General features: G+C 36.0%; 1 long non-coding RNA gene across 2 annotated transcripts; it reads right to left on the bottom strand.

Annotated features, from left to right (window-relative positions):
- Positions 1 to 5,017: 5,017 nt before the first annotated feature.
- Positions 5,018 to 24,225, bottom strand: LOC135155662 (uncharacterized). 2 transcript variants are annotated; one of them, XR_010294827.1, is made up of 5 exons: positions 24,152 to 24,225; positions 20,668 to 20,800; positions 16,830 to 17,204; positions 9,351 to 9,481; positions 5,018 to 8,310 (listed from the first exon to the last, which is right to left on the bottom strand). It is a non-coding gene; the product is annotated as an uncharacterized LOC135155662 (long non-coding RNA). The 2 variants fall into 2 exon arrangements; XR_010294828.1 differs by having other exon boundaries at positions 24,147 to 24,199.
- Between the last annotated feature and the right edge of the window lie 575 nt (positions 24,226 to 24,800).

Raw genomic sequence — 24,800 nt, 5'->3', positions numbered from 1 at the left:
CATGAATAAACTTTGGGGTTGACCAATCTTGCTTTTATTTGTAAAGATATTGAATATTTCATCTCAGAATTCATGGAACGGGATAACGCAGTAATGGCTTCCATGGTATTACAAGTTGTCATTTTTTTAAAGGAAAAAATGTTCACCTCAATTTCAATCCATTTTGCAACATTTTACTTGGAAAAGAATCTGGATGGGAGTTAACGGGGGGGGGGGGGGGGGAGGGACGGACACATTGCAAGCCAAAATGTGACATTGTCAAAAAGGGCACTGTAAGCTGAATAATCATGGTAGGGGCAACCCCTCTTGGGATCCCCTATTATTTTTCAAGAAGCAAAAAAAACTATAGAAGGAAGTGTATAACAAGATATCAGGGTTGTACAACACTACACTATCCCTTTTATCAAATTGAAAAAAAAAATGTCATTTAGGTTATCTTTCAACCCCCCCTCGCGGATTTGCATTTCACCAATTTTGGAAGTCGATCAATTGCTACTATAGTCTTGAAAATACCTTTGTGCTCAAATATTCAGCTTATGCAGTGCCAAAAAGGTATTCCAAATTATGAGGGTTTATAAAAATTAAAAAGAATCGTTGGCTTTCTACTGATTACAATTGCATCACTAAATAAATTGATATAGAAGTCATTCAGCGACAAATCACTTGATTATTAAAGGTATTGAATATACAATCTCCGAAAATGGACATTAATACATACACATAAGCCCTCTTAATTTGGATTACCTTCTACAAAGACACTACAAAGGGAAGACTGGACACTTTAATTTTGTTCATGGGGGTAGGGTGCCCAACAGCATTGAGTAAAACTTTCATTTGTCGGCATGGTTGTGTACAAAATATATGGGGGGAATGGCAAAGGGGGTGTGAGGAGGAGGGCACAGGAATGGCCCATGGGGGTAAATCTCCCCCTCCTTCACCCCTGGACCATTTCCCCTATATATTTTATACACAACCTCCTACAACGATATGCGAATGTATACCTACCCAACACTAGTGGGCGCTATTCATGCTCCATTGACTGTCTAGTCTTCCCTATGTGTCTTCGCTTCCTTCATTGTACAATACCAATGGGGCAATTACATAATATATCATACGTCCGACCTATAATACCAAAATAGTTATTGTTTGAGAGCTATACTAATTTTCATAATTAAATGGACAGAAAATCAGGAATGTCCCACGTCTAGGGTATTGGACGTACATATCTTATGGAATTGCCCCATGACAAATCTATAAAGATAGGGGTTTTCAGGAACAATGTCACTTTTGGCTTGCAAAATGTAAGGGGGGGTGGTTGGAGACTCACAAGGGGTAGGGCAAGTCTTGTTTCTGGACAAATACAGATACACAATGCACACAACATGACTGAAAATCAATTTTTTTTTTCATTTTCCAAGGGATCATTTATTATGTAATTGTTTTGTTTAAAAAAAATTGATTTAAAAAAAATGACCAGCAGCCCAGGAGATTCATTCAAGTATAGAAGATACCACAGCAGCTGATCTCTTGATTCAATGGGGCAAACCCTAACCCTCACAAAATGACCACCAGCCTGATCCAAGTCAGGGTCTTCCTGCCACAATCACACAATGTGACACCACTACCAAAAGTCCAATTTTCAAGTGTGCAGGGCGGGGCACTGGACACTGTCATGCATGATATACCACGTCTTTAAATGTAGGTGCTTTATTTTCAAGTTTAATGATACTTTGTGTAGCCAAGACTACGCAGACAATGCACTGATTTCCCAAGCTATTGTGTTGCCAAGGATTGACCCAAACACCTCCCCCTTTTTTCTCCGCTACCATATGAATCAGTCTGTTAATCTCCTTTCTAGTCTCTTTATTCACCCTTGAACAAAACCACTACCCTATTACCTTTAATCTGCTCCCTTCCTCATTACCACCCCTCCCCCCCCCCCTCTGTTCCCCCTCTCCTCTCTAGCTTACCAGTTAATCCACTTCTTGCGATCTCTCTCCATACCTCCCTGTACTATCCACCATGTGAAGCATTTCATGAAGGTTTTTGTCAGTAATTTTCACACACAGATGTTATAAGCTACTGTAAATCCTTGCATCTGATTGGCTCAGAGCAATTTTGTGAAAATCGCTGACAAAAGCTCTTCATTAAATGCTCCAAATATCTGCCAATCTTCCTTCATTTCACATACAACATTTATCATCCATGACTGATATTTTTCCTTGCACCTGTTTTTTTTTTTTTTTTTTTTTTTTGGGGGGGGGGAGTTGTACAGTGTATGAGGTTTTTGGTATCATTACTTAATCACTTTCATTATCTTTTACAATTTTGTTCATGCATGCATTTGGATCATTTAATCGCTTTTCAATCTTTTTTTTTGGGGGGGGATAATTGATTGGCCTATTGTGGTTTTACCTATATCCAAGATAAAAAACATGCAGTTTTCAAATGGAAATATTAATATTAAAGCAATTTTGCAAATAATTACACCCTTTTCTGTACATGATGCAATCCTATTTCTAAGAACTTCAATGTAAACAGTATGTTGGTCAATATTTTTAATTAAACCAACAGGAAAAAGTATACTTTTGTTTTGTTATGTCTGGTTTTTATTGTTTTCTTTGTTTCCCATTTCATTTTATTTATTCACCACCAAATGTTTTGGACTTGCATAATGTATCCATCACTATCTCCACAAAACTCTAAGAGATGAGGCCAGATCAGACGGGACAACAAGATATGTGAATCTGGATCTAATTAGGTTAAACCCTCAATATAGGCTCGTCCTGAGGAAGTGCACTTTATATCCCACAATGGTTATTTAAAAAAAAAGCTCATCAATCAATGCAGTACAATGCATGTATCCAAGTTACAAAGTGCAATGTCAAATTTAAAGAGACAGCAACCCCATAAACATCTCTAAACCTTGTTCCAGACTGGGACGTAGAAACCAAAGGGGTCACTGACGGCTGAAACAATCCACCAGAATAAGCAATGTCAAACAGCATCCAAAAGAAATGTTTTTAAGACTGGGATGTAGGAAACATTTTTTTTAAGCCAAAGGGTCATTAAGAAGCAATGTCAAGTTTCACAGACAGTACCCAAAAACCTTTCCAGAACTCTTTCCAGATTGGAGGTAGGAAACCATTCTTCAGCCACCGGCACAATCTACCAGAAGGATTTATCCAATCAAACTCCTCTATCTTCAAATAGGAAATGTCAAAGCTGGGTAATTAACAGGCCAGAGTATCCCTTAGTCCCTGCCATCCATGTGTAGACGATGATGAGGCTCCTCAAAGAGTTACAGGCATTTCCTCCTCGTAGACCATGTCACCATCCTTTATGACTTTAGTGGGTGAATGTCATGAAAGCAGCTCAGGTATGGACCAAGTAAGTTTTTAACCACAGAAGAGAGCTAATGTGAATTTGAAAGACAACTGGATGAACCTATTAAATCAGATACGCCAAGTTCCATCAGATGCATTCCCAAATAAAGCAATCCCTCTCACAGAAATTCAGCCAAGTGAATAAATGAAATCCTTGTTCACATGGGGTATGACTAAATTATTGAAAAAGGTAAAAATGGACATGAGAGAATTCAGATGGTTGACAATCTGGTGGATCACTCTCCCGCCCATAGATCAGAAGTTGGATGAGCGGCCCATTACCTCCTCACATAAAGCCAAGGACAGAGGGTCCGTTTCACAAAACTTGTTATAATAACACATTTGCAATAACAGTTAAAAGCTACTGAAATCCTCTAATCTGATTGGCTGATAGTAACTTTGTATAGAAACTGTTCATTTGTTATCATAACAAGTCTTTATGAAACGGAACCTTGGTTGAGAAATTCCAATACCTCCGAGACATGATCAGAAAGGCCATGAACAAGAAGGAACCAATTCTATGAAGGTCTGCAATGTGTTCTGGATTGGATGTCATCAGGAAGGTGGTGAAATAGAAGTTCCCATGAAATATCTGTAGACGGTACAAGATCAAGGGATGCAGATGTTGTCGCACTGGATCATTTCCATGGGAGGACAATGTCTTAATGAGCAATCAATCACCTAGAAATTTGGCATCAGCTAAGATACAATCAAATTGAATCTATCGTGTGGAAGCCATAGGTCCTTTCTTCCTGAATCACTGACAAGGGTATACAGAGGTACCGAAAGCACATTAAACTAATATTTCCAAGCACCCCAAAAATACAAAGATTTCACATGCAGTCAGCAAATTTCCTGATCAATCAGCACTCGGCAGTAGTCACCTCAAAAACTGCTCAACATTCCCTTCCTTGACACTAATGGTTATCACAAGCCCGGGTCTATTCAGCATTCAAACAAATCCTTGCATGATCTTGATCAATGCCATCAAGCCCCAAAGTCTTCTTGGCCAAACCACTCCCATTGAAGAAATTTGACAAACATGCAAAGGCCCATTAAAAATACTGATAAGGGTCAACTTAAAAAGACTTAAATGGCAAGGCTCTTGTAAAATGACTAGAAAAGAAAATGACAACTGCCAGCAAGATAGAGATAAAACTTGACATTGCACTTCTGAAACCAGATTCATGACTAACATGTATTGCTGTGATTGATGGAGCATTTTTTTTTTACACATTGTGAAAAAACCATTAAAGCACACAATCCTCATAAAATGGATGAAAACTTTATACTTTTGAGTGAATACAGTTTTTTGGAAGACAAACCGATATTGAGAATCTACCTTCATCACAGTATCGTATGTCATTCCGCCGCAAGCCGTTAAATCTCTACAAGTTCTGTGATTATGTGATGGATACACCTCAGCGTTCATGGTGAATGGGGAGTGAGTTAGGGTAAAGTTTAAATATCAATTCAAATTGGTCTGTCTAAAAAATAAACATGTACAGAAAAAGGGAGTAACTATTGCAAAATAATTTATACTAACTTTTTCATATGGCTTTGCAATTGATGTAAAAATGAGATCAAAGTAAGTGAATATCATAATTGCCTTTAAAAAAAATTGGTGTGTCTTCTTAGCACATTTCTTATATCAGTCATGGATAATAGCATGTTGCAACGGTGTGAAACAAAGATGATTTAGAGCAACAGCTAGAGCAGATAGTACAGGGAAGTACAGAAGATACTGCAATGAATGGATCAACAGATAATTAAAATATTGTCGAGGTGAGAGAAGAGGGAAAAGTGAGGGGAGGAGGGTGGAGTAATGAGAATGAGAGAGGATTGAGGAATAAGAAAGGGAACGGCCAGAAACAAGGGAGAATAGAGAGACTACAATAAAGATAAAACAGATTGACACACATAGCCCACAGAGGAAAACAGGAATGAGGAATTAACAGTAATGGTAAAAAGCAGGGGCTACAGTTGTTAAAAAATAATAATTTTGAAGAGTGAGGATTTTGTATGCAGAATGAGGATTTTGTATAGGTCCCTAAAAATTTATCAAACTTGCCTTGGGATTGGGATTGTTTTAATGGATTTTTTTTAAAGAATTTTATTCTTAAGATTGTTGAAAGTGTAAAGAATTAAAAATTGCAATTAAGGTACAATATGGATAAAAATCAGTCTGGGTGACACTGCTCCCCAATATTTCCACAATAATTCAGAGTAATAATTGCCCAATAACTGATTGCATTGTCTCGCATACTCTTGGCTACGCAGAATATCATTAAAATCAAGAATAAAGCACTTACATTATCAGCGTTGTATACTATGCACAGCAGTGTCCAGTGCCCTTCTCTGCACACTGAAAAATAGATCTCTCGGTAGTGACGTCACTAATTGTGTGATTCTGGCAGGACGATCCCGGCTCAAACCAGACTGGAAGCCATGTTTGTGAGGGTCAAGGGCCTACCCCATCAAAGAGGTCAACTGCTATGGTCCTCCAACTTGAATGAATCTTCTGGACTGCTGGTCTTACATTTTTTTTCAAGAAAGAAAAATAAAATCATGAATCAAAGCAAGTATACAGACTACAGTACAGACAATCGTACACAATAGAGCAGGTCCAAGCTATCTGACATACAAGTACATCTTATATATAAGAGAAATCTGAAGGGTGTTTCACAAAGACTAAGTGTGACTAAAAATTGCTCTTAAATTTCCATTTTCATGTGAAAAAAAAACAAAAACAGATCCCTATATTGGTTGGATCAGATGCGCTCTACGGCGTATTAATCAATTAATCTAACCATCAACTATCATGTGCACACGTATGAAAACTGAAGCATGACTTTGTTTATGGTTAGTTTTAATCCATTTGTGAAACACTCCCCAGAATATTTATGTTACTGTCATATAAACTTTTCATGAATTTAAGATCACATATAAACCTAAAATCATTTTATTTGAACACTATATACAGTAGGGTTTTTTTTATAATAAAAGAAACCCTCACACGATTGGCACCATGAATAACTGGGACTGTGAAAATTTGAGAAAAAAAAATTGATTCGTTGACCAAAGCAAAGCTTTTGATTCCCCTAAAAATGTGATACTACTTTTCAAGCTCAGGAGCTATGGTGACAGGGGTGTTGCATTTGACTGGTTAATTAGCTCTTTGAACGCAAACAGTTTACCTTTTTTTTCAAATCAATGTTAAATCCTCATATTTCTGCCCTTAACATGTCCAGTACGGAAATATACTTGGTTATTTGTTGTTTTTAATTTAATTGGATTAAAATGAACTTTGTTTGCTGCTGAGCGGCCAAAACAAACACTGAATACATGGTATTCTGTGATACTCCATTTCTCTAATTTAGCAATTGAAATAGATAATACTGAAATTGAAAATGTTCATATTATAAACGTTCTTGATGTAATAATTGACCAAAAACTGGACAGAATCTGTTAATGATAGTAATTTTCAAGGAAAAATAAACATTATATACATGTAGGTATTATACACAAATTTCGGGGGGAGGGGGGGGGGGATTTTGTGCTGAAAATTCTACGACAAGTAGATCGAGGGTAAAAAACCAGAGATAAAACACAATTGGGAAAAACTCTGGAAAACCTTTGGTTCCACTTTTGCAGAATAGTCAGCACAAAAAAATACAAATTTCATTGTGATAAAGTTGTAAGGCCTCCGCACATCTTATGACTGGTCCACAAACCAAATTTGGAAAAATGGCATTTTGATTATTTTATTTGAGGGTCAATTTAACTGTAAGAATACTAATAAAGCAATTGTGGATGATTGCAAGCCGTAATTTTGGAGTAAAGGCAAAATTGGTTTCAAATTGTAGACAATCGTACGGTTACTATGACGTCATCACTATTCAATTCGCTTTTATTATAATAGGGATGGTAGAATGGTCACATATTTGTACCAATCGTAAGGTGTGCGGTGGCCCAAAGTTAAATCCAAAAATTACAACACCATCTTATTTCTAATGAAGCATAAGCCTCACAATACTTGCAAATATTTCCAACTTTGACCCTAAAAAGACTGGGGGTGGGGACATTAAAGGCCTCCCTTGACCAAATTATACTTTCATGCATAAATAAGCAAAATGAATTAAAAGTAAATTAGAATAATTTTGAAAAATAAAATTGTAGATTACATCATGGGGTGATGCAATTTTTTTTGTGATTGAGCCATCACCGGACGAAATCTCAAAAATACCCTGGCCAGTCTTATTAGGGTTAAGCAAAATTATTCCAAGAAACTATTCTTTATATATTAAATATCATATTACAAAGCACGCATTTAAATGAAACGAATATAAAATACATGTATATTATCAGCAAAGAAATACAGGGGTCTGAGTGATGACAAATAAAAAGATCTGAAAAGTAATGAAAATAAGCTGAATTTGAAAGAGCTACCACATTTTTGTACAGAAAAAAAGTAAAATGAGCTCACATTTAGCTGATAATCAAAACCAAAAAGAAAACAAGCTAAATATCAGCTAAAAAGCTTAACTCTCAAACCCCTGGAAATAACAGCTTGGACCTGCTCCTTGGCACTACATAAAAAATCATCATAAAATACATAACAAAAATGGGTTTATGAGTAGTGAATGCATATACATGTATATGCGAGTCACATATTTGATACTAAGATTATAATACACAAGGTGAAGGGTGTCTACAAAGAGTATGGTGTCAAATCCATTGTCTGTTTTGTGTCATACTTCCCGAAAACACCAAATTTTCTCAAACCAGATATTCCATGTAGATGAAGATTTCAAGATTTGTGTCACGTCCTTGTTTCTGGTAGACTATCTCTCTCTTTTATACTTGGAAGATGTTTAACACCAGATAAGGGGCGTATCCATGCTGCAAACACTGTGTTGCACGACTGCAAGTGTAAAGTGAAAGAATAAAATATCATAAACAACATTTCCTTTTCGAAAACATTCATTGTACTGTGACACATGTTCACAGGAAATTAATCAAAGTTTGAATCGGGACAGATGTACTACCGGTGAATGTTGTTCCTTTCCCTTTTCAAAGTTTGCTGTAATTAGATTCAAGATTCAATAAGTTTATTTAATTTCCATGACAAATATAAATCAAATACAGATACAAATCAAAGTATGAGTACAAGATCAATTTTACCTCAGCATAATTATATAATAAAAGCTTGTATAAAAAAAATAGTATTTTTTACTATTAAGCATGTATGGAAATGAGGGGATCCACTAAAAAGCATTGCTTGTAGAGCGTGGATCATCTATAGCGATTTACACAGTCTTGTACACATGCAACCTTGACAAGTGTTAGAAAAGTCTGTTCAGACATGTCATTGATTCTGCTCCCACATCAGTTTGGAAGTACTGTAGATATGATTTATGTTATCCATAGGAGTGGGTAGCAGTGATGTGATTTGGCTATGTTCCACAACTGACCCTTATCCTTCCCTGTACACAAAGACATTTGAGGATCGTTGTCTTTGTGCTACAAATGTGTAATATCCATGCAACGGTGACGTAATGTCCATAACCCTTCCTTCAATGAATAATGGATGTCGAAATTAACCACCTGGATATCTTGTATGATATCACATTTTATCTGTGCATTTGAATTTAAAATAAACTTGGACACTCTGCTATAAAAACTTATGTATGCATCTGAATCATTTACAGACATTAATTTCAAGCAAGATAAAAATAAGATATTTTGACATGTGTACTTTTACAAAAAGATGTATTTTCTTCCTGAATTCTGTTGGATGACATAAAAAAGGAACATCAGCTTTATCATAGCATACTTTGGTTTTATGGTGACAATATTGACTTACTGTATTTATATAAGAATTGAGATGAATGCATGGTAATCAACCAGCTGGCAGTACAGCAGGAAGTGTGTATTGTCACCAGATGCATGTTCTTGACTTACATTAAACCAGTGCCTTCACTGTCTCCTTAGCCTCCGCTTAAAAGTCGATAGGTCCTTTAGTTTCGACAAGACAAACCGGAAAGTGAATCCGTCCATACTCTTCTCAGGTTCTCTCTCCCTTGTTATAATGGCTACAGCAAAATGACACAAAAATGAAGAGTAATATTAGTGAAATGATCATTAATAGTCAATGATATACTCAACACTTACACAATATTCAGTCACTAATTAACCAAAATAGCAAGAATGCCTCTTAGCCACGGGTCTCGTAATACAAAGCTTTATGATCGATTGTAAAGTTGATTTGAACGCATCTTAAGTTGATTTAAACGCTTGTAAAGTTAATTTGAACGCTTGTAAAGTTGATTTGAACGCTCGTAAAAATTGATTTGAATGCTTGATTGCACATAATGATCAATGGAATCAAGAGTGAAAACAGCCCTACAATCAGTCGCTAAGTTTTGTGTAATGGTGCCCTCATTAGAAAGGGTGTTTCCTATTGCCAAAAATACATTGCGAGGGAAGGGGTTCTTCCTTTTGGCAGAAAGGCTTCATACCCACGTGAGAGGAATGTAATAAATGTGACATAAATTTTAAAGTTGGCGATTGAACACTTTGCTGTGCTTATTCATAGAAAATTGCAAGCAAATTATTATTGACTTTATCCCAGTCCATCAGGTTGGGTAAAAAAAATTACAAGATGTCCATATAACGTAGGTATCAAGTCAACTATCTACATGTATTTTACATGGAGATTTATTCCGATATGGCTCAGATTGTAGTGTCAATGTGAGGACGGTCTCCTACCATAGTAATTCATGTTTAATCTTGAAATCATTTCTGGATTTGTTGAAGTACAAATCAACGTTTTTACCAACATTACATGGACATCACATTCATATATCATCAGCAATAGATTAACAGGCCTGAAGTTGCAACACATCATGATGTTTAATTACAGTAGTGTCTTGCTAATTAGATTTTTCTCTATTTATTCAAATCAACATTTTTCTTGGGTGGAATTCCTAAACAATCGCAAGGAGGGTACCGGTGCAAATTTGAAAACACTTCTTCAGCTATTTTAATTTGATCGTTCTTTATACATGTTTAAATGAGATAACCATGAAATCGCGTGCCAATAGAATAAAATTAAATGAAGTATTTGGCAATATAAATGCTGATCTCATAGGTCATTCAAATTAGTTGTAAATTGAATTATTACATCATTAAATAGGTTGAAATTTTGACGAAATTGGACAGGAAAACCTATAGTGAATCTTTGCAGACACCATTTTTGCTGAAAACACAGTGATACAGTAATAGTTCTGGTATGTCACAAAAATCAACCCAATCCTAATGGAGAAAAATAGAAGTGATTGTTCATCATATCACAAATATTATGAGCATAATTTAAAATTGGCATTCATCAATTACGATGTCTGTAGTGCCGTGGAAGCGCAGTGGTGTAGCGGTTCTTACTCTCGCCTTGTAATAAGAGGGTTGTGTGTTCGAATCCCACCATGGCCTAGCGTCCTTTGGCGAGGCGTCAATCCACACATTGCCACTCTCACCCAGGTGCTAATTGGGTACCGGTAGGAAACAACCGTCATTGTGGTTGGATTAGCAAGTGTGCACCTAACAGGCTGCTTGAAATGCTATGAATCCAGTGACCGGGTAATAATAATTGTGAAGCGCTTTGAACGGTCGTTGATTGATAAAGAGCTACATGTATATAAATGCCAATTGTTATTATTATTGAAGCAAATAAAAGGATGTAATAAGACTCAAAACATTACAACAGGGCCCTTAAGAGTTGCGCTGATCCGATCAATCACAGCTATGGACGACCAGCAACATCTAACATGCAAATTTCTTCAAAATATTTTCTAGATATGATGTATATTCATACATTCATTGTCTCTTGAAGACTCAGTGTGATTGGCTTTTTTTTTTCATTTAAGACAAGGCAAACGCCAAGCGTTGTCTCGCCTGCATATTGCAGTCATGAAGAGACTGCATGTCAAATCTGAAGGGTAACATTTAAAGGAGAACTATATTGATTATGAATGTGGTCTTATTATATGTCAATGGAAAGGTAATGATGTGGGGATTATCGGTGGGTCATTCAAAAATAACGAAAATAATACATTAGGTGAAAATCGCCGATTAAAAAACGCTCAAAATGCCTCTCCGAAATATGCCTCGCATCGGTCTCTGAATTGACTTGAATTTGATGACGTCACTTTCTGTACGAGATGCGTGATTGGCTCTCCCACGTGAAGCTCCACTTGCATGCAAAACCTGTTGCGAGGGTACGTTTTCTCCACACTGTCACTGAATACTTCGATCACGAAATGAAAGAAAACCCAGAATTTTATCTAGATTTGGATTTTCAAATTGATAATTTTGAAGATGAAGAGAATGATGATGAAATGAACAACAAAGTGACGTAGTTGGAGGTAAATTGGGGGAATTACGCCGATGATGATGAGTCGGACAATTCAACCTGCAACACGATCACATGCCGATTCGCTACCTAACTCATGCAGCTTCTAAGTGCTAGCTACACCGCGCGGGCCAAATTGAATTCATGAAAATGAATTACCACACTGTCCAGACAGAGTATCTTACCTCTGTGACTATGAAGAAGGAAAATAATGATTAAAACTGTACTTACAAACAAGTGAATGTAATCCGAACCTGAAGGCAACTCAACGAATAGCAGCAGACGATATGCACCGACGATAAACTTCATGTGGCTGGGATAGATTGTCACTCGTTCTGTTAGATGTAATTTTTATCTCATTAATTTGACAAAATTACGAAACTCGGGGAATTATTTATCTATATAAAAATATAGTAACATCTCGTATTATTTTTTAAATTACGATAAAACCTTTTAAAGGGATGGTCCGGGCTGAAAGTATTTATAGCTTAATAAATATAGTAGAATTCACTGAGCAAAATGCTGAAAATTTCATCAAAATCGGATAACAAATAACAAAGTTATTGAATTTAAAGTTTAGCAATATTTTGTGAAAACAGTCGTCATGAATATTCATTACGTGGGCTGATGATGTCACATCCCCACTTGTTCTTTTGTATTTTATTATATGAAATTAGGTTTATTCAAATTTTTTCCTCCAAGAACTAGAAAAATTGGATTGACAACTGATTTAGTGAATTAGATATTTATTGCTGCAACTTATTTCATTATAAGGGAGACATATTATTTACACAAGTATGGAATAATGAAAAAATTATGATTTTATGTAATAACATAAGAAAACGGAAAGTGGAGATGTGACATCATCAGCCCACCTAATGAATATTCATGATGACTGTTTTCACAAAATATTGCTAAACTTTAAACTTCAATAACTTTATTATTTGATATCCGATTTTGATGAAATTTTTGGCATTTTGCTCAGTGAATTCTACTTTATGTATTAAGATATAAATATTTTCAGCCCGGACCATCCCTTTAAAAGCTCGTGTATGTGATCGTAATCAAAATCACAAACATGCCGTATATTGCTTGCTCGCCTTGGCTGAGAGAGTAGATCTATGCACGTGTTGCACAGCTCTCAATCAAGCTACGCATGTTGGGGATCTTTTACATCTAATTTTAATTTACCTCAACGTTTTCCTTCAAAAAACGTTTTATCGTAATTTAAAAATTATACGAGATGTTACTATATTTTTATATAGATAAATAATTCCCCGAGTTTCGTAATTTTGTCAAATTAATGAGATAAAAATTACATCTAACAGAACGAGTGACAATCTATCCCAGCCACATGAAGTTTATCATCGGCACGGTGCATATCGTCTGCTGCTATTCGTCGAGTTGATTTGCCTTCAGGTTCGGATTACATTCACTTATTTGTAAGTACAGTTTTATCATTATTTTCCTTCTTCATAGTCACAGAAGTAAGAGATTCTGTCTGGACAGTGTGGTAAGTCATTTTCTTGAATTCAATTTGGCACGCGCGGTGTAGCTAGCACTTAGCAGCTGCATGAGTTGGTAGCGAATCGGCATGTGATCGTGTTGCAAGTTGAATTGTCCGACTCCTCATCATCGATTCCCCCAATTTACCCCCAACTACGTCACTTTGTTGTAATTCACTTCATCATCATTCTCTTCATCTTCAAAATCATCAATTTGAAAATCCAAATCTAGATAAAATTCTGGGTTTTCTTTCATTTCGTGATCGATGTATTCAGTGACAATGTGGAGAAAACGTACCCTCGCAACAGGTTTTGCATGCAAGTGGAGCTTCACGTGGGAGAGCCAATCACGCCTCTCGTACAGAAAGTGACGTCATAAAAAATCCCCAATTTCGCGGACGTAATTCTGCGTGTTTGTAGCATTCAGAGAGAGAACTTTAAATTATCAATTAACTGAGTTCCATCGGTCTCCATGATAAATGATGTACACCATCGTGTTCTCCTTATTTTCTCCTTTGATTTGATATATGATTCTCCATTTTTACGATTTTCAATATATTTCTCCTTTAAGAAACTTTGACAGCTTTTCTATTGTACCATTGGCAAATTTGTGTGAATATTATAAATGGTGCCAAGAACTATAGCTCATTAAATAAATAACAACAGTTTTTAAAGAATAAACAAGTAAAATACAAAATCTGGTTCAGGTATAGAGAGTACTGAGTTCTGAAGTAAAATGTTAGTGTTAAAAAGTATAAAATAATAAACTTCATGTTACTAGAGGAACAAAGTAGTGTGAAAGTTCATTGACCTTTGACCTTAAAGGAGAACTATATTGATTATGAATGTGGTCTTATTATATGTCAATGGAAAGGTAATGATGTGGGGATTATCAGTGGGTCATTCAAAAATAACGAAAATAATACATAAGGTGAAAATCGCCGATTAAAAAACGCTCAAAATGCCTCTCCGAAATATGCCTCGCATCGGTCTCTGAATTGACTTGAATTTGATGACGTCACTTTCTGTACGAGATGCGTGATTGGCTCTCCCACGTGAAGCTCCACTAGCATGCAAAACCTGTTGCGAGGGTACGTTTTCTCCACGCTGTCACTGAATACTTCGATCACGAAATGAAAGAAAACCCAGAATTTTATCTAGATTTGGATTTTCAAATTGATGATTTTGAAGATGAAGAGAATGATGATGAAGTGAACAGCAATTAAAGTGACGTAGTTGGAGGTAAATTGGGGGAATTACGCCGATGATGATGAGTCGGACAATTCAACTTGCAACATGATCACATGCCGATTCGCTACTTAACTCATGCAGCTGCTAAGTGCTAGCTACACCGCGCGGGCCAAATTGAATTCATGAAAATGAATTACCACACTGTCCAGACAGAGTCTCTTACCTCTGTGACTATGAAGAAGGAAAATAATGATAAAACTGTACTTACAAACAAGTGAATGTAATCCGAACCTGAAGGCAACTCAACGAATAGCAGCAGACGATATGCACCGACGATAAACTTCATGTGGCTGGGATAGATTGTCACTCGTTCTGTTAGATGTAATTTTTATCTCATTAATTTGACAAAATTACGAAACTCGGGGAATTATTTATCTATATAAAAATATAGTAACATCTCGTATTATTTTTTTAATTACGATAAAACCTTTTAAAAGCTCGTATATGTGATCGTAATCAAAATCACAAACATGCCGTATTACTTGCTCGCCTTGGCTGAGAGAGTAGATCTATGTACGTGTTGCACAGCTCTCAATCAAGCTACGCATGTTGGGGATCTTTTACATCTAATTTTAATTTACCTCAACGTTTTCCTTCAAAAAACGTTTTATCGTAATTTAAAAATTATACGAGATGTTACTATATTTTTATATAGATAAATAATTCCCCGAGTTTCGTAATTTTGTCAAATTAATGAGATAAAAATTACATCTAACAGAACGAGTGACAATCTATCCCAGCCACATGAAGTTTATCATCGGTGCATATCGTCTGCTGCTATTCGTTGAGTTGATTTGCCTTCAGGTTCGGATTACATTCAATTATTTGTAAGTACAGTTTTATCATTATTTTCCTTCTTCATAGTCACAAAAGTAAGAGACTCTGTCTGGACAGTGTGGTAAGTCATTTTCGTGAATTCAATTTGGCACGCGCGGTGTAGCTAGCACTTAGCAGCTGCATGAGTTAGCGAATCGGCATGTGATCGTGTTGCAAGTTGAATTGTCCGACTCCTCATCATCGATTCCCCCAATTTACCCCCAACTACGTCACTTTAATTGCTGTTCACTTCATCATCATTCTCTTCATCTTCAAAATCATCAATTTGAAAATCCAAATCTAAAATTCTGGGTTTTCTTTCATTTCGTGATCGAAGTATTCAGTGACAATGTGGAGAAAACGTACCCTCACAACAGGTTTTGCATGCAAGTGGAGCTTCACGTGGGAGAGCCAATCACGCCTCTCGTACAGAAAGTGACGTCATAAAAAATCCCCAATTTCGCGGACGTAATTCTGCGTGTTTGAAGCATTCAGAGAGAGAACTTTAAACTATCAATTAACTGAGTTCCATCGGTCTCCATGATAAATGATGTACACCACCGTGTTCTCCTTATTTTCTCCTTTGATTTGATATATGATTCTCCATTTTTACGATTTTCAATACATTTCTCCTTTAATCAAATTCAACTCATAATTCGAACCTGACCTGCACCTTCAAGAGATGGACCTCTGAAACCAATAGAGTTCTTCTCAACCAGCAGGGATCTAAATATGTTCAAATGACACCTTAACGCTCGTCTGTATATTACATGTACATACCAGGAATTTCATTGTGTATGTACATCATATGTGATATTGAACTATATTTTCTCTCTCTATATGACCAAAATCACAACAAACACAAAGGCCCTAATTCACAAAGGTGGTTTTGAAAACCCAAGGTTGAGTCCATGGCTTATGCAGATTTCCTGTATAAATTACGCTTATTTTACCGCGTATATCAAACAATGTCCAATGCTGATGCGTGCTCTTGTCACAGTGCGCCAAATCGACGCCTCTTACCGTGGTTATCCACGCTATGTTATTCATGAGTCCACGGTTTTGAATTAACGAGTCCACTCTTCAAACAGTGGACTCATGAATATAATAGCGTATCTAACCATGGTAACAGGCGTCAATTTGGTGCACTGTGACAAAAGCGCGCATTAGCATTGGACATTTTTTTATACACACGCCCGATACGAGCTAAATTAAGTGTAATTTATAAAGGAAATCTGCATAAAGCATGGACTCAACCGTGGGTTTTCAAAACCACCTTTGTGAATTCGGGCTAAACGCATTCTGAAAACCTTGGAGAATTGACACAATTTAACTTCATATTGCACACACTCTGTGAAGCACTTCTTACAGAAAGCCATCACTCTGAGTTACAACTGATAAAAAAATCATCGACCATAACTGTTAAGACCTTTGATTTGTCAACCCTCAAAGGATTCTTACCTTTGACAGATTGAATAACCTCTGATCAAACTGTAATATCTGATCTGCCTCCTTCAGCATTAGGAAGATGAAGAGCAATCTTCTCACTCACATCCTGTTCTCTCTGTTTCTCCAAGCAAGATCGTTTATCAGGAGCTGTACTGGAAAAGATCCTCTCCCTCTGACTGTCATGATGGCGTTCCTCCATGGGTCCCGTTTCATAAAGAATTACAATTATGGTAACCATGCCATTATTGTAACTGAGACCTCGATGTTGATTGGCTTTTGAGCCATGTTACCATGGTAGTTACAATAATGGCAAAGTTGCAACAGTTGAAAGTCTTTTATGAAACAGGCCCCAGATCTTGTCGTGCTCTTTCACATCATCATCATTGTCTGGAGATTAATTTAGATGGATGGAAGATTAGAGTAATTGTCAATATCAGCATCGACCATTATCATCATCATCACCATCATCATAACCTTCATCATCATCATAACCTTCATCATTATCTTCATCATAATCATCATCATCATTATCACCATCATCATCACCAATTCAACATCATCATCATCACCATCACCAATTCAACATCATTATCATCATCATCATCATCATCTTCATCACCATCATCATCATTACCATCACCAATTCACCATCCATCACTTTCATAATTCTCTTCACCAACATCATCACCATCATCATCTCATCATCATCATCATTATCATCATCATCATCAGGGCAATTCCATATGTTGGTGGACATGAGCTCAATGTGTCTTTGTACATATAGCCCATCTGAACCGTAACGTGAGTAACCACTTTATCTGCACCCCTAGTAAAAACCATGTGTTCTTTATTTTTTGAAATATATACAAATTTGTCTCCCTAATATACTTCTTTGAAATGGATGTAATAAACTTTCATAAAAGCCTTGCATGAGGACACTTTTCACTTATGTCCACTTTTCATTTTATGCATGTCCAAATCATGTAACATGAGTAACCGACACATTTCAAAGATTTGCCAGGAGCATAATGATATACAAAGGATAGTCAGACTGCGTACTATATTGTGATAAAGAGATCTTTAGTTCCTATCAATAATAATGGAGTTACAGCTCCAAGTATGAGTCAAGGTGTCTCCAAATGTAACGTGACTAACCGTGGAATAGCCCATCATCATCTCATCAATATCATCATTATCATCATCATCATCATCATCGTCATCATCATCATTTCACCATGTTATCATCCATCATCATCTTCATCATCTGGTATACATCCTTATTAATTAACATCATCATCTATATCAGTATCATCGAGGGCAGCAACAGCGCAAATTATCAATATCACCTGTCAATAATGGTCATGTGTCATGAGGTCGCCTACTTCTGTGTTACATAGTGATTTTTCCTTTCAAACTATATAACTAACTATAAACTATAAACTAATATAAAAGTACATATTGTCTGAAAGGAAATCTAAATATGAACTCAGAAATAGCATTAGGTGTAAAACATAAGTGTTATATTGTGTTAATTAGAAACATATTGATATATTTTTAAATCTCATGTTTATGATCATATTAATTTGTATAGTCTCCCTTTGACCAAAACAATCATATCATTTCTGTACAGTACAGAGTCAAACCTTTCTAACAATGTATAATTTTATTGGGTTTATGGTTACTTAAAAATCAACCAGAACGCATTTTTTTAATATAAAGAAATTAATATATTGTGTGTGATATTTTGCCTGCATTACCATTACATGGTGGGTATATCTGCTGTGTTCATCTGATTAATAATTTAGGTATAAAACAATTTAAAGGAAATTGCAATTAGCATTAGACCAAATTCTTCACATATTGTTGGTCTGAATGCCTCTGGCCTGTGTCATTTGACCTTAAGATCTGTAACAAAACAAAGTATCACTTTCATCCTAAAGAATATTAGAAATCACATTTTCTGTTTTTACACAAAAGCTACATTCAAATTAAGAATAACTGTGAAGAAAATATGTGTCAATATGGAAGAATATTGGTGAAAAGGGAAAAATTTTGACAATTTCTATTCTCTTTCAATAATTTTACCTTGTTTTTTGTTTTACATGGCAATGACATTGCCAAACCTATTTTTCAATTAATTAACAGTAAAAAGGAATGTTCGGGCTTTAATTTGATACCAAATATGTAGTCGGAAGTCAAGTTTTCATAAAAATATTAACGTTTTACCCAAAATAACAAAAAATATTGAGAATCCCCATTGATTTTGTACAGGTGGCACCGCTTCCGGCACCACCCCTGTTGCTATGTCTTTAAAGACACGTAACTAAGTTATATTTATCCTAGATCAATGAAACTTTCTATATTATTAGCCAATGAATTCAGCTTCAAAATGATACCAAACTTGCTGGCATAATTCCTTTGAAATTGAAAATATGTAGGAATAACTGTACAAATTAACCAAGATATGGAACTAACAGCACCACTATTTTTGTTGGGTGACCTCATGACACATGGCCAAATCTTTTTGTCACTGAAAGCAAAAAAAAGTTCTGCACATTTAAATCTCAGTAAACCTTTTCAACTTTGATTTTAAATTTAGTCACTGCTTTCATCAGTACCGGTATTTGAAACAAGTGGAATGCCTCTGGCCGTCTCACCTGCATCACGCGATTCAATATAGCAGCAGTGCTGATTTTGAAAACTACTATAACTCGCACAAGATGTTCAGTGATACTTGGTTACTCTTATTTCCACGTGTTATGAACTAGACCAATACACTTATAGAGATATGATGGCAATTCAACAAATACCCCCAACGTGGCCAAAGTTCTTTGACCTTGATCATGTGACCTGAAACTCGTACAGGATGTTCAGTGATACTTGATTAGTCTTATGTCCAAGTTTCAAGAGTCAGATCCATCAACTTTCAAAGTTATGATGGTAATTCAACAGATACCCCCATTATGGCCAAAGTTCATTGACCTTTGACCTTGGTCATGTGACCTAAAATGTGCACAGGATGTTCAGTGATACTTGATTACTCTTATGTCCAAGTTTTAGGAACTAGACCAACACACTTTCAAATTTATGGCTGTAATTCAACAAATACCCCAATTTGGCCAAAGTTCATTGACCCTAAATGACCTTTGACCTTGATCATGTGACCTGAAACTTGCACAGGATGTTCAGTAATAATTGATTACTATTATGACCAAGTTTCATGAATCAGATCCATAAACATACAAAGTTATGATGGTAATTCAACAGATACCCCCAATTCGGCCAAAGTTCATTGACCCTAAATGACCTTTGACCTTGGTCATGTGACGTGAAACTCATGCAGGATGTTCAGTGATACTTGATTAACCTTATGTATAAGTTTCATGAACTAGGTCCATATATTTTCTAAGTTATGATGACATTTCAAAAACTTAACCTTAGGTTAAGATTTTGATGTTGATTCCCCAACATGGTCTAAGTTCATTGACCGTAAATGACCTTTGACCTTGGTCATGTGACATGAAACTCGGGCAGGATGTTCAGTAATACTTGATTAACCTTATGACCAAGTTTCATGAACTAGGTCCATATACTTTATAAGTTATGCTGTCATTTCAAAAACTTAACCTCAGGTTAAGATTTGGTGTTGACGCCGCCGCCGCCGTCGGAAAAGCGGCGCCTATAGTCTCACTCTGCTATGCAGGTGAGACAAAAATGCTCCTTTCTACCAATAAAATATTGACTATGCAGATAAGTAAAAAGTTCTTACAGTACACAGAATGAGTCAAATCAGCACTTTAACAGAAGAATCCTGCATTAAGTTTTATTGATATTACTGAATCAATCTTACCCATTGCTGCTGATTTCATGTCTGCTCTGTCTTCAAGTGCCTTCGTAGAAATCGCTGTCCGTTGTTCTTCATCTTTTTTCCATCTCTCTCTAGCTAGCTGGGCCACCTTTATGCTCCATACAGCTTCACAGGCCTACAAAACAGGCAAACATGCATTTTCAGTGTCTAAAAACATTTTAAAGGACAAGTTCACCCCAAAAGAAAGTTGATTTAAATAAAAATGGAAAAATCCAACAAGCATAGCACTAAAAACTTCATCAAAATCGGATGAAAATAAGAAAATTATGATATTTTCAAGTTTCGTTTAATTTCACAAAACATCCTGGTCAAAGTGGTCAGTATGCAAATGAGATTGATGACGTCATCCACTATTTCTTTTGTATTTTATTAATTAACATTAGGCCTAGAGATAAATGAAATATTCTCATTTTTAAGTGGAAGTTCTGTGGAACATCAATGAATTCCTCTCTTAACATGTAGGATGGGGGGGTCGGGTGTCCGGACACTTTATATTTTTGAAGCCTTCTTTTTTGTCTTTGGATTACACTAAAAATATGATTTCAATAGTTGTAATCATCTTCCATTTTGTTCTCTATAATATTTACTTACATTTTGTACTAAAAATTGATGAAACTTCGCTTGTAAATTTTTCCAAATGACTTTCTAAAATTGATCGTCCGGACACACAACAACTGGGTATACTAGTTTATTGTTTGATACTTTGTGGTTCAGTGATTTCAGTCAAGTTGGTCCTCATTGTCAAATCTGTAAAAAAATAAATATCGTATACCCAGTTGTTGTGTGTCCGGGCAGGTTGTGTGTCCAGACGATCAATTTCAGAAGGTCATTTTGAAAAATTTACAAGCGAAGTTTCATAAATTTTTAGTATACCCAGTTGTTGTGTGTCCGGACGATCAATTTAGAAATTCATTCAGAAAAAATTACAAGCGAATAAAGTTTCATCAATTTTTAGTACAAAATGTTAGGAAATAGGCTATATAGAGAACAAAATAGCAGATGATTACAACTATTGAATTCACATTTTAGTGTAATCCAAAGACAAAAAAGAAGGCTTCAGAAATATAAAGTGTCCGGACACCCGACCCCCCATCCTACAAATTAAATGTTAGGAAATATTATAAAGAACAAAATAGAAGATGATTAAGTTACAAGTATTGTTTGAATTAATATTTTAGTGTAGGCCCTAATCCAAAGACAAAAAAGAAGGCTTCAAAAATATAAAATATCCGGACACCCGACCCCCCATCCTATAGGCCTAGATATCTAGGCTTAATTGAAACAATAAAAAACAAAAGAAATAGCTCCTAGACCTAGTGCTGAAGGTGACAGAGTCGACTGTCTCATATTACCGTATGGGTACTAGTATTCAACCCGGCATAATTCAAAGATTTTGACATATTCCCCAAAATATTTAGAAATAGGGAATTTATCTTACTTTCATACCTTTGTTATTTCCAGGGTAATCTGTTGTCAATATTTTCTTTGTCAATCTGTCGACTGTATGCGCGGAGGATCGAATTATGCGGCGATGGCGTTTTGCACTGAATGGTACTAGTATTCAACCTAGTGAGGATTGATAGCAAATCTCAAAAGGGTTTAGATTGCTAAATTAGATCTAGATCTATGTATACCCAGTTGTTGTGTGTCCGGACGAACAATTTTAGAAAGTCATTTGGAAAAAATTACAAGCGAAGTTTCATCAAATTTTAGTACAAAATTTTAGAAAATATTATAGAGAACAAAATAGAAGATGATTACAACTATTGAATTCATATTTTTAGTGTAATCTTAAGACAAAAAAGAAGGCTTCAAAAATATAAAGTGTCCGGACACCCGATCCCCCATCCTAAGTCTCTGGCTTTGATTAATTCCCTGTTTGGTCTCATGATCTCATCTCAAATGGTCTAGTCCATAGTCGGATGGGACAAGGGCAGATTGAGAGACAGGGCCATCTTTCATCGCTAGGTTGAATACTAGTACCGACGGGTTGAATACTAGTACCAAAATCCGTCGCCGTATAATTCGATCGCCCGCGCACACAGTCAACTGGTTGAAGAAAAAAATAACGGAAAAAGAATAACCAGCATTTGCTCTTGGAAATAAGACGGGTCTGAAATTCAGGTAAATTATATATTTCTATATATTTGAGGAAACTCTCCAAACGGGTTGAATACTAGTGCCCTTTAGATTAGCGCGCGTCACTGATTTTGTGAAAAATAAGCGAAACTTTAAAAACTGTTTTTCATATCCGATTCCGATGAAATTTTCAGTTGCGCTAGTTAGATTTTTCTATTTGTACAAATAAACATTTTTCTGGGGTGGACTTTACCTTTAACAATCAAATGACACAATTTTCCCTAGACTAGTGGCTAGTTAGTTGAGTTTGGGCACTCTAGGCGACACCCCAATACTTACCCGTGCTAATAAACTGGGACTCCACTCACGCGCATTTGGGCCGCCCTAGCTTAGAACTAAGCAATATTATCTAGAAATTGTTACATTGTAGTCATTAAATATGTTCTATTAAATAAATTGATAATGTTTAATCGGTACTCACCGGTTCTTTTGTTGCATTTTCAGACCATTTCTCACAATTCTTCGTAAATATTTGCGGCAAATTTTGTCGCCATAGACAGCTTAGCATCCATCTTTATTGATAAATGGAGCGCCCTTTACGATAGTTGTTAATGCCGCGGAGAAATCGTTAGGCATTTTGGCCTGTGTTCAAGGCGTTCTTTCTGTTTTATTTTTTATATTGAAGATTGTGCATTTGTTGAATAGCGCCGTCTACGTCAGGTATGAGATCGAGTGTATAAATAAACTCTTCCAAAATAATTATGATTCCGACCTGGCGCTGTTTAACTTCAATCTCTTTCACCTAAATTAGCGATGAATGCTAGCATTATAAAATATATATTATCAACGTCTGACAAAAAGAATAACCAACCGATCAGCTGACGAGAACGCGAATCACGTGATCTTCATATCAGCTTCGATCGCGAGTCAGAAGAGAAGAGCAGCTGCCCAGAAAATCAGGAAAAAGCCGTGAAAATGTAAGTTCCCCTTCATTTCTTTCATTTTTTTTGTTGCTAACGATGCATTTACACTATAAAATTATAATTTAAATAAGAGACAGGAATATAGCTTGTACTTGTGATATAATATATAAATATCCTGTTCTCAGAGATTTCTAACCAAAAATACTACTGATGTCGCCTATGAGGTCCATACATGTAATGTTGGACCTCATTGGTACTAGGAGTGGAGTTTGGGTGTCCAAACTTCGGCGACTTAACATTTTGATTATTCTAGTAGGCCTAGATATTTAAAAGACATATTTAACGAAATATGTTGAAAATTATACCTCAAGTTAAGCAGAAAATATCATAGAACACTCTCTCACTACATTTTCTCACGGTCTATCGTAAAAGCGTAATTTAACAGCCAAAATCTAATACCTTACCATCGCATCGGCTCTCGCTTCTTTGGCTTTGCTAGAATATACAGGGAGTCCAGTCGATCTAGTCTTCGTGGATTTTATTTGCTGCCCTCTTGTGACAATCTTTGATAATACTAGTTACGAACCGGGGTTACGAATAACGTGAGGTCTCAGGATTTAGGTTAGGGGATTTTATAATAATATTGGCGATATTCGAAATTCTTTCTTTCCTTCTTTCTTTCTTTCTTTCTTTCTTCCTTCCTTAATCCTTTCTTTCTTTCTTTCTTTCTCTCTCTCTTTCCCTTTTCTGTTTTTCCATTATTTTCCTTTTCCAGTTTTTTAAATAAGATATTTTCCCGGTGAAATCCACTGGGGAGGGGGGCAGATGGGAGATGGGTTCTCATATTATCAAGAATGATGAATTCAATGACTATGATACAATGACACATGATAATGCCTCACATAATCTATCACAAGTTGAAACTAGTAAGGATTTAGGAGTGATTGTCGACACAAAGCTTAGTTTTGACCAGCACTTTCAGTCAAACTAAGTAAAGCCAATAGGCTAATGAATCTAATTAGGATCGAGAACATTCATTATCTTCACAAGGAGAACTTCTTACTCCTATACAAAGCATAAAGTAGACCTCATTTGGAGTATGCTCATGCAGTA

The sequence above is a fragment of the Lytechinus pictus genome, chromosome 10 (assembly GCF_037042905.1).
Source record: "Lytechinus pictus isolate F3 Inbred chromosome 10, Lp3.0, whole genome shotgun sequence".
Classification (NCBI taxonomy): Eukaryota; Metazoa; Echinodermata; class Echinoidea; order Temnopleuroida; family Toxopneustidae; genus Lytechinus; species Lytechinus pictus.
This window is presented reverse-complemented; position numbering and strand designations above follow the sequence as displayed.